Here is a 13,382-nt window from a genome sequence, read left to right on the forward strand (position 1 = left end):
GTTGGGGTGTTCAGTCCACTTTTACTTAATGTAAATATCATATGGTTAGATTTCAATACACCACCTGGTTATTTGTTTTTAATCTGCTTGATTTTCCTTCATTTACCTCTTTTCTTGTCTTTTTAGATTTATAATTGGGTATATTTTAATAGTCTATTCTATCTCCAATATAGTTTATTAAAAGCCCTCTTTTTTTTAAATTTTAGTGGTTCCTTGGGTTAACAGTATGCATTTTATCATATTGTAATCTATCTTTAAATAATAACAAAGCTCTTCACATATAATGTAAGGAGCATACAACTTAATACACCCATTTATCCCCTCTCATCCTTGTATAATTTTTATCTTACATTTTGGTTCTACTTTTAATTCTACACATTGTATATAAGTACAATAATACATTGTTATTATTTTGCTTTAAACTGTCATTTGTCTTTTAAATGACTTTTAAAATGTAAAAAATTCATCTTTATCCTTCCCCACAAATTTGCCATTTTAGAGCTATTTTCTCCCCCTAGGATTCCATCTGGTGTTATTTTTCTTCTGCATGAAGAATTTCCTTTAACATTTTCCATAATGTAGATTTGTTGGCACTAAATTTTCTTATAGTTTCACCAAAAATATTTGGATTGGCTAAGGATGTTCTTTAGTAGTTTCCTCCAAAAAAGCTTGTATGTTCAAAATTATTCAACTATAGGATTTGATTTTGAGGACTATGAAGTTTATTTTTGGCTCACAATTTATTTTCAAAAAGATCATATGACTGTCACACCATTGTCATTTGTTCTTGAATTTTACTATGGAGTTACCAGAGCCTGATTTTTTCCCCTTAAATTTGCCTTAATATTTTCCCCTAATTGCCCATAGAATTTTTTCCTTAATTTTGAAGTTCAGTAATTTAATTAATGTATATCCCAGTGTTCACAAGTTTGGGTCAGTTTTTTCCTCACATATTGAATGCTCTTCTGTGGAAGGCGTCTTTCTCTTTTTTTCAAGGCATCTTTTAGAAAATGGTCCTGAATTATAAATATTTATGTTACTATAATAGTTGAATTTAATTTTAAGGGTTCTGATTGTACATATGTTGAATTAATTTTGTGTTTTGTATTTATCATTTCCTCTAAAATTAAATGCAAATATATATTTCCAACACATTTTGTTTACTTTTCTCATTTCTAGCTTCTACGTCTCTTATTTCCTTAATGCCTTTTCATCCATGGTTGCTTCAATTTTATTTTATTTCTGTGAAATAAATTTACTTTTTCTCATACTTTTTTTCTGAAGTTCTGCCATCTCCAATTCAACTACTTCTGCTGTCTTTCAAAAATTCCATGTATTCTTGCATTTCTACCTTATGTCCTTACTTTTTAGAATTGATTGATTTATATTTCATGAAAAAATGTAATTTCAACTGTCCTTTTCTACATGGCAACATTTATCTAGTGAGTAGTTCTTTATCTGTTATTAAGACATGATATTCTGTTTCCCTTATTAGTAAACTATTTTTACATAGATATTTTATCAACTTTTAGTTATTCATACTGAACAGACTTTCTACTTCTCCACTTTCTACTCTGTGTCTTTTAAAGTGATTCAATTGGCTATTACAGTCCTGCTATTAATTGGCATCTATCTATAGTTCTGCCAACATTAAGTTTGCATATTTTTGTTTTTCCTTCCTCTCGATTTTTCCTAAACTTTCACATGCATAAGGGGGAAATGCTGACTTCAAATATTCATGTGCATATTCGAATTATCTCTTTTAAGGTTTTTTTAATCACCATGTTTATTTATTATGTTCTATTACAAAATAAACCACTTGATTAAATTTATACAATTTGACCCTTGCAGATCCATGAGTTCTTCATTTGCAGACTCCAGCAACTGTGAATCTAATGAACAGCCAAAGACCTAGTAAACATCTGATATGAGCATCCGTGGATTTTGATATCCATGTGGGCCTCCTGGAACCAATCCCCTGGGAATATAAAGGGGTGACTGTATTCTCAAAAGTACTTGGAACTCTCCACTGTATTTTTCACATTTTGACCTTCCATCATATGCTTTTTGGAAAACATTTCCAAGTATTTAATTAAATGGCAACAAAATCTCAGCAGTTTACAGAACTAAGTTAACTCCTAAATCCAGAGTCCAAAGTCCAAAGTCTTTCTACCTCAATCACCAAGATTTCACATTGTCTTCTTGTGTTGTACTATTTTTCTCAGGCATATGTAAGGATGGACTATAAGTGTTACAGTGAAGGCATGAGAGTTTTCTTTTTTTCCTTTTGTTTTGAAAATCTCCAAAGTATATATACATCCATTTGTGTTATGATGTTCCAGAATGGCTACCCAATGCCACATTTTTTGTAAGTCTTGTTTTCTGTTTCAGAAACATTTGAGAAAAAGGGGCTGTGGGGAGACATAATGAGGTAGGGACTGCCTGCGGGCATCGCTTCATAAAGCAGGCTGGTTAAGAGAAACATATTTGAGAGTCCCTGCTTCAAAGCCCCTATGTGGGAGTAATTGATAGGCTAATGTAAATTCTAATTGCCATAAACAAAATCAGCATAATTTAAGACATTTAAAAATATCTTACTACACTAACATACTTTACATCTATAATGACTTTTAGCTTTTTCTTCTTCTTTCTATATTTGCATATTCACATATCTCTTCTGAAAACATATCCCACTGAAGGCATATTTCAAACTCAAATTTGTTTTTGTTTGTGGGATTTGAAAGATACAGCAATGACTGGGTCATAAATTTTGCCCTGTGATTGGATTCATCTTGTTTCCATGGTGATTAACAGGGAGCCCAGTTGCCAGCCTATTATATATAACTTACATGCAACACTGGAACTGGAGCCAGACTTTAGTTAACTGTACTTCTGCTGAAAAAAACTTAAATGTTGTTGTTCCTACTAAGGCCTGGCTTATTGAAATACTTAATAATAGCACTTTTTCTTACTTTTTTTGTATCTACCCCACCACCTCCTCGCTAATAAGAGTAGGTGAGACCTTGATCCCCAGAAGACACCAGTTCCGTAAGAAGTCAGCTTTGCTTTGGAGGGAAAAAAATGATCTTCTAGTTTTTGGAGGGGAAAGGATGGATCAGACAGGAAGGTGATTAGAACGCATTAACAGGATAATATCATCCCATACTGCGATAAAAGGGTCATAGTTTCTGAATGCAACAGCTTCGGGGAATAAGATGTACATTCTTCTGCCTCTGTTTTTTAAAGAATTTCCCCTGAGCAATTCAAAATAGGAAACAAATTGTCAGAGCAGTCCATAAGACAAGGAGAATTTCATGCTCAGCATAGCATGTATATTTTATATTTCTCTCTGTTTTCTTTTAAACTCAACCAATGACTGTCTGATTTACGTGGCACATCCGTTCAGGCTGCCGGTAGTGGTGAGCCCTGGGTGTAGGTAAGAAGGTGATGAGAGAATGTAAACAATAATGAAATTCATTATAATCTGTCTGATTTTAATTAGCACCATGAACTGGCAGTTTTGAACAATTGCAGAGATGAAACACACCTCTGTGCCAGGATGGACAGCTCCCACCATCTGCACTGCCATCAACATACCACTGATTGAGGAATAATTGATACCAGTTCAATCTCTCTGGCCATTTGAAGCTTGAAGTCGATTCATCAGGAAAGCTCCTGGGAGTGGTAGTCTCTGAGTCCTTTCACCTTCAAACATGCTTGTTTGTTTTCACAGCCTTCATAACTAAAGATAACATTGACTCGATGCAAAATTATTTAGCCACATTTTCTTTCCTATATTAACTTAAAGGTGCCAATTCATTGCTTTCTGGAATAGAGAGGTACTCGGAGACGCTGATGCCAATCTGAACTTCTTAGTCATAATTGCTTGGATGCCTAATTGATTTTTGGTTTTGGAAAGCTGATGATTTTTATATTTACACTTTTTAATTAATAGATTTTTTTGAGTAGTTTTAAGACTACAGAAAACTTGAAAGGAAAGAGCAGTTTCCTTCTCCCCACTCACTCTGCCCCTCTTACTGTCTCCCCTATTAACATCTTGCATTAGTGTGTGACATTTGTTATAATTGGTGAGTCAATATTGATAGATTATTATTACATGAGTGTCCATAGCTTACATGAGGCTTCACTTTTTGTATTGTACATTCTATAGTTATTGACAAATGTATAATAACAGGTATCCACCATTACAGTATCACATAGTACAGTTTTAGTGCCCTAAAAATGCTCTCTGTTGTGTCTGTTCAATTGTCCCTTCTCCCCCGCCACTGATATTGTTACTGTCAGTGTAACTTTGTCTGTATGTGACTATTTCAGAATGGCTTCTTTCACTTAGCAATAGGCATTTAAGATCCCCCCATGTATTTTCATGATTTGAAACCTCGTTATCTTTTTAGTATTGAATAATATTCCATTGTCTGGATGTATCACTGTTTATCAGTTCACTTACTGAAGGACATCTTGATCGCTTCCAAATTTTTGACAAATATGAATAAAGTCCCTACAAACATTCATGTGCAGGTTTTTGCATGGACATAAAATTTCAACCTTTTTGTGTATATACCAAGGAGAGAGATTACTAGATAACATACTAAGAGTATATTTTGCTTCGTAAGAAACCACCAAAGTGTCTTCCAAAGTGGCTGTACCATTTTGCATTCCCATTAGCAATAAATGAGAGTTCCTAATGTTCCACATGTTTGTCAGCATTTAGTGTTGTCAGTGTTTTGGATCTTAGCCATGCTAATAGATTTTCAGTGGTATCCTGTTATTTTAATTTGCAATTTCCTAATGAAATGTGATGTTGAACACCTTTTAATTTGCTTATTTGCTATCTGTATATCTTCTTGAAAAAGTATTTGTTCAGGTCGTCTATGAATTTTTTAAATTGAGTTGTTTATCTTCTTATGGTTAACTTTTTTAGACTTCTTTGTGTATTTGGATATTAGTTCTTTAACAGATATGTGTTTTGCAAAGATTTTCTCTGTGTCTGAATTGTCTTATTCTCTCAACAATGTTTTTGCAAAGAAAAAGTTTTTAATTTTAAAGAAATCTAACTTTTATTTTTTTTTACTTTCTTGATTTTTAGTTTTTGTATTTATTTTAAAAAATCATCCTCAAATCCAAGGTCATCTAGATTTTCTCCCACATTATCTTCCAGGAGTCTCATATTTTTGCATTTTATATTTAGGTTTGTGATCTATTTTGAGTTCATTTTTGTGAAGGCTGTAAGATCTCTGTCCAGATTCTTCTTCTTCTTCTTCTTTTTTTTTTTTTTTTTGCATGTGGATGTTTAGTTGCTACAGCACTATTTGTTGAAAAGGTACTCTGTTTTTCCATTGAATTATCTTTGCTCCTTATTAAAGATCAGTTGGCTGTATTGTGTAGGTCTATTTTTGGACAATTTTCTGTCCCACTGATCTATTTATCTAACTTTCACCAATATCACACTGTCTTGACCACCATAGCTTCAAAAGAAATCTTGAAGTTGAGTAATTTCAGTCCACCCATGTTATTCTTCTCCAAGAATATTGAATTGACCCTCGTGGATGTTTTGCCTCTCCACATAAACTTTAAAATCTCTTTGTCGATCTTCACAAAAAAGCTTTCTAGGAATTTATTTGGAATTCGGTTAAATCTGTAGATCAATTTTGGAAAAACTGACATCTTGACAATACTGACTCTTCCTATCCATGTTCATGAAATATCTCTTTGTTTATTTGGATCTTAAATTGATTTTTAAAAAATCTGATAGTTTTACTAAAATAAGTTTCAGAATTTTCTGAGGTATACAGTCTGTGTTTTAAATATTTAGTTAATTATTGTTATTATTTTATGAACATTCCATGGAACAGTAGTTTTTAGTATGAGCCTGTTCCATCGCTTTGGTTTTATATTTTTGAACTGCTGGTCAATGTGTGATGGTCCCTTTGTCTGGCTTCTATAGCTATTGCTTTCTCTTGAATTCACTTTTATTCCTCTCCATTTATTTTTAAATTTCAAGAGTGATTCTTCCCATCTTATATAACTAAACCAGTATCCATTATATTTGCTCTTGTGCTTTTTCTAATTTTTGTCTTGACTTCTGAATTTTGTTTTCTTTTACTGGTTTTCTGAGTTTTGTGTCCCCTCTTCTTACCTGATTTTTCACATCAACATCCCCATTTTGAGTTTTTTAAAAAATCTGATTTATCTTATTTCTTGATAGTTTCTATTATTTTTAATGACTTGAACCCACTTTAAAATTTAGGCCACTTTTATTTTGTGGCTTTGTCTTTCTAAAGTGTTTTATTTTCTATGGAGACATTGTTATGCCTGATTATCTGTATACAGAATTTGTTTGCAGCTACTTTTGTTAAGGATTTTAAGTGAAATATGTTCTTCTGTTCCTTTAGTTGGGAGGAAAGGGGCAAGATAACATTTCCATTTCTATTGCCCTAGAATTCTCTTATATTATTTTCATTAAGTAACCAGTCAAGGAAAAAAAGTACTTCTTACTTTCTGAGATCTGCCTTATCTGCTTCTTCCCTCACTTCCATCTGTACCTTCTGTTCCGTTTGTCCTGGTGAGTTTACGTATCATTTTCCTTTGAGACTAAGCTTTATTCTGGAAGAAAGATTCAGATTACTAGTTTCTAAAGTGCCTGGAGCTCAGACTGCTTTCAGATTATGCTAGAATCCCCTCGCATTTAATTTGCCAACTGAATTCTCCTGAAGCTCCTCCTAATTTCAGCTGCTTAGAGGTGTTTGTGTGCTCACAGAAGATGGCTTCTCGTCTCCCATCCGTCAGGTACCGCTTTGCTTTCCTTTGCCTCCTCGTGCACGTAGACTCACAGCACATGGGTCTTGCAGCTGCCCTGCTGTGCCTCCACCTGCCCGTATGCTGTAAAGTCTTCTTGTAGACATTATCTTTATTTGTTTGTTTTTTTTTTTAAATTTTGCAATGCTACGTGTTCTGCCTATTTTTATTGGGAGATTAAGGAGTTTCAGAAACCATGCCACTCTTGCCACCATCTTCCCCAAACTCATAGACTTTGCAATACTCTTTAAATGCTCTGTGGCTCTAACTGGATGACACCCTCACTACTTTGCACTCTTTTCTCAGTAGGTGGCATTTATTAATTCACTCCTTCAAGAAATATTTTTTGAGTGCCAGGCATTTTTTAGGCACCGGAGACTTAGTAGAGAGCAAAACTCATCAACTTTATATTGTAACTGTGGGGAATAGAAAAGAAGAAAACAAACAGGCGTCTGCACGTATGTCAGAGAGTGATGAGTGTCATGAAGAAAAAAGAGAAAACCGGGTGTGCAGAACTGGGACTAGAGGGAGAAAAAAAGAGCTTATTATTTTAAGTAGGGTAGGCAGGACAGATCTCTCTGTGATAGTTTTATATTTAAAGAGAGACTTAACAAAAGTGAGAGAAGAAGATCTGCAGCTCCCTGGGTGCACCGTGAGAGAATATTTCAAGTAGAGGAATTAGTAAGCCAAAATTCCCCGAGGCTAGTGCATTCCTAAAGAACAATAAAACAGCAAAATATCCAGTAGGGATGAAGACAGTTGAGTGCAGGGGAAAAAAGCCATAGACATCAATGTGTAAATCAGAGGGTGTCACAAGTCATTACAAGGATTTTGGATACTTTCCTGAATGAGATGGGAAGCTACTGTAGAGCTTTGTGCAGATTAATTACATGATTTGGCTGATATATTAAAAAAAGGATTAGCAGTTCTTGGGAGAATGCACTTAGAATGCAAAGGCAGAAGCAATATAGAGGCTTATAAGGCTTGGGTGAGAGCGGAGTGAGAAATAAAAGAGATGGTAACAAGCGATGAGACTCAAGGTATATTTTGAAGGTAGCAAGTTTAAGATGGTGATCTTGATCTGAGAAAGCACAGCTGAGTGTTACACCTTTATATCCAAATCCCATGTGGAAATCCTCAAACAGTCTGTATGAATGCTAGACAATTTCCGGTCCCTGTTCTTACATCCATTTGAATCACTCGATTACTCCAGAATAAAAAAGAACAATAATTGTTATCCTTACCTTGCATCATTTGGAATAAGTTTAAAAGATAACTTAATAACTATCCCAGCAACTCTTCTCACATCCTGTTTTCTTTCCTCTGAACTGTTACCATATCTACAAAGCTTAGAGGCCTCTCATTTTCCAAGCTCTCAAAAAGCTCTGTCTCCTTTCCCAGCTCAAGCAGGCTTCCTCTTTCTCTCTTCCTTCTCTCCTGTCAACTCTTTCCTATGTAAATAACTACAGCTCCTTCACCAAGTGCTTTCCCCTCCACTAGCCTTTTTACCTTGTGGTCCCTTCTGTCTGCTGATAATGCATTTCTGCAGCACCGAAGAGAACACAGTTGGAGGTCGGGAAGAAGGGAAGAGATGTACGGAGGAAAATGAGGGGAACCAAAGTAAGTAAAATCTTACTTTTCTTTATCCAGTGGCTGGAGATGTAGCAGAAATGTTGCTTAGGAATCATCTCCCGGTTTCCTTTCCTCTTTAATTTACTCTGTCATAGTCTTTCTGTGTGGCACGAGAGAATAATTCATGGTCATCTAACAACTAAAGAAACTAAAGTAATTTTGCTACCCTCAAAACCACCTCATAATGGACTTTTGGGAGAAAAAAAGTGACATTCTGAAATGCTGGCCAAAGACACTGTATGAAATGAGTTTAAAAAGATTAGGGAATATATGTAACTCTGCAGTAATGACATCTCTGTCATCCTCTCATTCTGCTCCTATAAGCCATTTATTAATTGTGTTATATGTGGAATCTTAAAAAAAAATGATACAAATAAACTTATTTACAAAACGAAAACAGACATAAAAAAACAAACTTATAGTTACCAAAGGGGAAAGGGGTGGGAGGGATAAATTAAGAATTTGGGATTAGTAAATACAAACTAATATATATAAAATAGATAAACAACAAGGCCCTACTGTATAGCACAGGGAACTATATTCATTATCTTGTAATAACCTGTAATGGAAAAGAATCTGAAAAGGAATATAAATATAACTCAGTTATATATATAATTATAAAATATATATGAATATATAAAATGTATACTATGTATAATTCCGTTATACATATGTATCACTGAATCACTATGCTCTACACCGGAAACTAACACAACATTATAAATTAACTATACTTCAGTAAAAAGAAAATGTGTTATCAACAGGTTCTAAGATGAAGGGACAGATAGTTTTGTTATCCCAAAAGGGAAGGGGAGAAAGACCCCAGTTCTTGTCTTACCCAAAAGAGAAGAATTCAGATGGGAGATGGAAGCGTTCTGTAGCAAAAGATTTTAAAGGTTTTATTAGCAAACGGAAAGTACACCTCCAAGAATGGGAGGCAGGCTGATCCAAGGGTAGATAATAACCGTCTTTGCTTGCCCCTTCTCTTACACCCTCACTTAGAGATGGTCTCCTGATTGACTGAAGGCTCTTGCCCCTGGAGTGCTTAGTCATGCTCATCCCCTTTTGTATATCCTTCCCGGTGATGCACACAGAAAACCCATGGAGGGACCTAAGCCGCAGTGCTGATTATATTACAACGAGCATTGTGTCGCGTCCGGGTAGGTCACTGTTGCTACATGCAGTCGTGGCCATAGGGTTCTAACCAGTTTCTTGCTGGCACTCATTTAGAGGACGTAAAGCCCCTTTACCCTGAGGGCAGGCAGACCGCCATCTTCGGTACCATGCTCCCTCACCTCCACCTTATCTGCCCGGTGCCCCTACTTACCTAACTACCTAACATTTTTAGAAGAACAAGAGGGAGCGGGGTTGCATCTTTGCTCTTTAGATCCTCTCAGGCCAAATCTTAGGAAGGACTGAAAGTTAAGAAATATGAGATGATATTTTTTGAAGGCAGAGGTCTCCAAGAGAGGATCCCATTATACTCTGGGAAAATTTTGAAAACAGAGGGCACTGCTAGTTCTCTCAAGATAAGAACTGAGAAAAATGTAGCAGTGTCTTCCCAGGGAGGAGATGGTAGGAATGGCTTTATGAACCGTCTGCAGGAAGGAAAGAAGCGAGTGTTCCGACCAGAGGCCTCGTGGATGAGGAGAGTGACATTCACCAGGAAGGGGACACGGCTTGTACTGCAGATTGATGTCAGCTTAGACCTTATCTGAAAGTAGATGGCCCAGGAGTCACACACACCACTTGAGCTCCTTCTGCCAAGACTTACTCAAATGCCTAGTTACATTTGTATGCTCTCAGCTACAAAGAGATCATGAAATGCAATTTCTAGATGGACAGTTGACATACCAATATAATTCTTGAGTCCTACTTCTTAAAAAATAAAAGGGCAATAGACACTAACGAGATTTTTACCCAAGTCCTCCACAGACAGGTATTGACTGAAGTAAATGTACAGCCTAAACGTTGAGAGTTATGTTTTATTTGGCAGGAGGACTCGAGCCGGGATGACAGCCTCTCAGATCGCTCTGAGGGACCACTCCCAAGAGGTAGGGGAGGAGCTAGGATGTATAGGAGCTTTACAACAAAGACCAGGTAGTTCGAACATTTAAAGATTCCTTGTTATCTAAAGAAAACCAGGCATCTCAAGTTAAATAATTTAGTGCTTTTCTATGTACGGGAGGAAGCAAACATTTGGGCTCATTGAATTCATTCCTTTGACAAGCACCTAGCTATCTAGGGCCAGTGTCCTGTCTTTTCTTATTCTGAGTCCCCTCAGGGTGCAGCATTGTGTGTAGCTGCAGAGGCCGGGCTGCAGGCTTGTCTTCACTGAGGGGAGGCGGCAGCCGCAGATGACTTGATGGTTTCAGCATTCTTTGTTTACTGATACGGTTTGCAGTATTTTTCATTCACAAGAAAATGGAGACTTTCATGGATAATGTCCAGTACCAGTCTGGTAGCTTTGCTAGGCAGAGCCATACTCCTTGAATGCTGAGATGGACAATTGTTTCAAATGTAGAGTGAATCTGTACTTGAACTCGATCAAAACCAAGTCCTGGAGCACCATGAAAAAACTCCATTGCGCAAAAGCTCAGGCTATTCTGTTCAGTTTTATTGCCCATTCCCAGAGTGAAAATCTTCTTTGAAAGGGCTGGGTCCTTACAGAGGAAGGTCTGTTCTTTCTCATCAGAGAGCAAGCTGAGTATAAGATATGAAGAGACAGATGATGTGAGAACTTCCCATGAATGATAGAAGAAGGCAAATGTTCTGAACGACCAGAAAGCGAAGGTGAGTCATTGCTTTCATATGAGAATTGCTGACAGCATTAAAATCCCTGTGGTATTTGTAGAAATGTCTGTAGAAATGAGGGCAAGAGGAGAAAATGGGCCTTCCAAACTATCATCCACTTTAGATTGGCTTAATGCCTTTTAACTTGATAGCTGGAGAATTCTTTAAAAGTATTTGAGCTAAGAAATCTAGTCCTGATGTAATTACTCTGCCTCACAAATTTGCCAGGGTTTCAAGTTCTGTCCAGAATGTCTGTCAGTCTGCCATCTCTAAGAGGTCGTGTTCACTTACACAGTCAAATCCACATCCATATCACAGGAATCACGAAGGGGCCACAGCAAGGGCATATGCAGTTCATTTTTTTTTATTATGAAAAATGGGGGAAAGATACTCAGGCACAACTAGAAATCTCTTCTCTAGATGTAAATACCCAGCAGTAAAAAAGGGAAAAATAATTTATTATCCATTCAGTAGAATAAACTAGTTCGTATCCATTTGTAAAAGAATAACATCATGAATTTTTTTGTATTTTTTTATTGATGGGATAAATAAAGGATAAAAAAAATTATTCAAAATGAAAACTCAATTAGAATGCTGTAGAGAGTGAGGAGAAGAGAGAGAAAAGAAGACAGAGAGAAAGAAATGTCATCGGAGGTTAAATCTGGATAGTAGAATTTTAGATCTATCTAATATTTAATTCTCCTCTTTGGTGAGAATGAAGTGCTTCTTTTGTATTGGAAATGATCAATGAATGCTTCTTTAAATCTTCTGTCTCTGCCTTTCACGGACATATTTGTTCAACAGACAACATTTTTAAATGGAAATGTAAGCTTATTTTAGCATGTCTTCCTCATCCTATTTTTTTTTTTATTCCTTGGCTCAGAAGTAGTAACACATGAATATTTCATGTCAATTTGGGGGCAATTTTTACTTCTGCAATAGCTTTCCTGTCTGATAACTTGACATCTATAATTTTGGACATTAGAGCAACTATATGACACTTTAAACAAAGCTCACTAAAACATACATAGCCATGGTGCTGGCCAAAAGCAAACAGATGAATCAAATGAGAAAGGGAAAAGGAAGAGATACATGAATATCAAAGTGAAATAAATATACCTAAATTAGAGAGACTTTAAATCCACTTTTTATAGCTGTGACTACATTGGCAGAAACTGAATGATTTAAATGTTCAGGATCCATTGATACATTTTCAGACTTCAAATGCCATTTGTTTTGAACTCACACACACAGTGACCTTACATTATTTTTTTCCCCTCTGATTAGGAGGGACATGGTTATCTCACTAATAGAAATGTGGTCTGTGAGAGTATCCTGGCTAATAGATAATTCCCATGCTACCCAAATACTTAAGTGAATTTGAAGCATGTGTTCAGCTTGAAAGCCATTTGGATAACGCAACCAACCACACACAACTGTTGGGGCATTACCCAAAGGAAAATGCAGAAAATGAAATTGTTGGCAAAGATAATCACTGTGAGTTGAGTGCAGGGTCTGAGAGCAGGAGGCTTTCCGGAATACCACACTGTCTATTGTGAGCAAGTAAAGAAAAGATGTTTTAAATTTGGAACAAAGTGGCCATTGTCTAAGATCCCTTAGTGAATTGGGTAATAAAAGTATAGAGGCTTTTATTTTATTAAGGTCACCAAAAAATTATAACCCGGGAGAGCTGGCTCAGTGGGCAGAGTTGGAGGTGTTTTACAAGTGATAATCCTGTGGTGTAGAATGACGTTTTTTGGACTAGGTAATACTGTTGTGCTTCCTCTGAGTGTTCCTTTGTTTTGTGTTAGAAAGAAGCAGTAGAGAAGATGGAGAGACAGCATAACAGGATCAGGGGTATTGAATTCGAAAACGATACTATCATCCTCACTATGGTGGAAAGTGAAGAATCAGAACACCGAATGCCGAAAAGAGAGGTGATGTATGAATCCAGGATGTATCCACTCTGAGAATTCTGGTTAAAAGGAGTGAGTGTGTGAAATGAAAATAATCTAGTAGAGGCGTTCTTAACCAAGGCACACAGACTTGGAAAAGGTGTTGTTTTGTAAATCTTGATTGATACAAGATATTTGGATTTTACCAAAACTAAATTAGAACTCTACATTCAGATCATATCAGCT

This window comes from Camelus dromedarius, chromosome 3, assembly GCF_036321535.1.
Source record: "Camelus dromedarius isolate mCamDro1 chromosome 3, mCamDro1.pat, whole genome shotgun sequence".
NCBI classification, from domain to species: domain Eukaryota; kingdom Metazoa; phylum Chordata; class Mammalia; order Artiodactyla; family Camelidae; genus Camelus; species Camelus dromedarius.